Genomic DNA, 2,619 nt, shown 5'->3' with positions numbered 1-2,619 from the left:
TGCCAGATTGCAACTGGAGTTGCAGCTAGCAAGGGATGTGAAAGGTAACAAGAAGAGTTTCTACAAGTAGGATGGAAGAATCCCTGGGAACTGCTACAGCCTGGGGACTGAGCAGCCTGGGGACTGGGTGGCTAGGCAACAGCTCTGCAGAAAAGGACCTGGGGTTATAGCGGACAACAAAATGGATATGAGTCAGCAGTGTGCCCTTGTTGCCAAGAAGTCTAACAGCATACTGGGCTGCATTAGTAGGAATGTTGCCAGAAGATCAAGGAAAGTGATTCTTCCTCTCTATTTAGCACTAGTGAGGCCACATCTGAAGTACTGTGTCCAGTTTTTGGCACCCACTATAGAAAGGATGCGGACAAGCTGGAGAGAGTCCAGCAGAGAGCAACACAAATGGTTTGGGGGCCGGGGCATATGACTTATAAGCAGGGATCCTGGTTTTCCCTGATAAAAAAATCACAAATTCTCTGTTTAAAAAAAACCAAATCTGTGATTAAAATTAAAGGCCCCTCACACCCTCCCCTTAGCCCTGCTAGTGCCCCTCACTCCCTACCCACAGCCCGCTGGCCCTGCTCATGCCTCTCACTTCCCTGCGCAGCCCCTACAGCTTTGCTGATGCCCCTCACCCCCACCAACAGTCCCTGCTCCCCCAGTCCTGCTGGAGGGGGCCTGTAGTTGCCAGTGCTATGGACCCTGGTCCACAACCGCCTGCTCCCCCCACTGCTGCGGGCTCAGATGGGCCAGCTCCCTGCTGCTACGTGCACTCCTGGGGGGCAGGGGGAACCGGCACCCCCCAGATCTGTATTCAGGGCAGGCGCAGGCTGTGGGCTCCCACCCTGCTTCCCTGCCCCGGGGCCTCTGCAGCCTGCCAGGCAAGACCTGGATGGCAGGCAGCAGCAGGGAGGTGCGAGGATCTCCTTGCCTCGGCTCATCCCCCACACTGACCTGGTGACATGCCTCCTATGCCTGCCACTGCTTTGAGGAGAGCCTGAGCCAGGCGAGGTGAGCAGTGGCGAGAAGATCCCAGCACCACCCCACTGCTACCTGCCATTTCAGGTCATGCCCGCTGGGCTGCAGAGGCTGTAGGGGAGTGAAGCAGGGCAGAGCTGGCAGCAGCAAGCAGTTTCTCAGCGCGGGCTGCTCCCTGCTTCCCACATCCTGCACCTGCCCCATGCACAGATCTCAGGGGTGTGGGTCCCCCCTGCCCCTTGGGAGTGCACACGGCAGCAGGGAGCCGGCCTTCCCCCTCCTCTGGACAAGCCACCTGCGGCCCCGTCCTGCTCCTCGCTGGGGCCCTGCAGCCATGCATTGCAGCCCTGGGCCCCAAGCCCCACTCAGCTGGGCAGCAGCCCCAGCACTACCCAGCTCCCTTCCTACAGGGGCCTCAATCACCCTCTCCCCCACTTGCCCTTACCTGCTAGAGCTGCTTTGCAGGCTGCTTTGGGGCCACATGCATGACCATACCATTTCACCACTATTGAAATGGTATTCAATTTGAATTGAATACCACTGTTCACCCACTATTTCACCACCCTCCTTCTGCTCCCTCCCTACTCCCTGCAGGCTGTAACTCTGCCAGCCTGCAGGGAGCTCATTGCATTTGCCTCTGGTAAAAAGGTAAACTCCGTTGTTTACTCTGTTTTTCCATGGGAAACAAAAAACCCGGATCCCTGCAGAAAGAGACTGAGAGAACTGGGCGTATTTAGTCTGCAGAAGAGGAGACTAAGAGGGGATTTAATAGCAGCCTTCACCTACCTGAAGGGTGGTTTGAAAGAGGATGGAGCTGGACTGTTCTCAGTGGTGACAGATGTTGGAACAAGGAACAATGGTCTCAAGTTGCAGCAAGGGAAGTTTAGGTTGGATATTACTACTACTAGAAAGGTAATAAAGCACTGGAATGGGTTACCCAGAGAGGTTGTGAAATCTCCATCCTTGGAGGTTTTTAAGACCCAGCTAGACAAAGCCTTGGCTGGGATGATCTAGTTGGGGATGGTCCTGACTTGAGCAGGGGGTTGGAGTAAATGACCTCCTGAGGTCCCTTCCAACCCTAATTTTCTATGATTGTATGATGTCCCCACATGGGACATACTGCCACTAGAAACTAGGACACATTGATTTAGCCCTCCATGTCATGCAGATGACTTCCTTTAGTAAAATATGTAATCAGGTGACCACAGAGCAATCTTCATGAGTGTCTGGGTGATTAGAGAACAGAAGCATCTCTCTTCTTGAGACTTAGCTGAGGAGTTGTATTGTCCATCTTTGACTGTGTAGAGAGCAACCTTGGTGAGAGAGCTCATAATTGCAACTGTATCCAAGGCCATAAAGAAAGAATAGTTTAGAATGAAAATGATTTATGCCACAAACACCCAGGGCCAATTACCAATGGCCCAGACTGATTCAAAATGACAAGTAAAGATGAGCTTAGTCTTTCTTCACAAAAAACACCAGTTTCATACAATGGCTTAAACAAAGACTAGATCTGCCTGTACCAGCAAGTAGAGAATGTGACTGAGGTATGTACAGAGACAGTGCCACAGCATCCAGTGGGAATTTATTTATTATTTACTAGTGTTCCAATAGTGTCTTGAGGCTCCATGCAGGACCGGCACTACA

Source organism: Alligator sinensis, unplaced genomic scaffold, assembly GCF_000455745.1.
Source record: "Alligator sinensis unplaced genomic scaffold, ASM45574v1 scaffold642_1, whole genome shotgun sequence".
Taxonomy (NCBI): Eukaryota; Metazoa; Chordata; order Crocodylia; family Alligatoridae; genus Alligator; species Alligator sinensis.
This window is presented reverse-complemented; position numbering follows the sequence as displayed.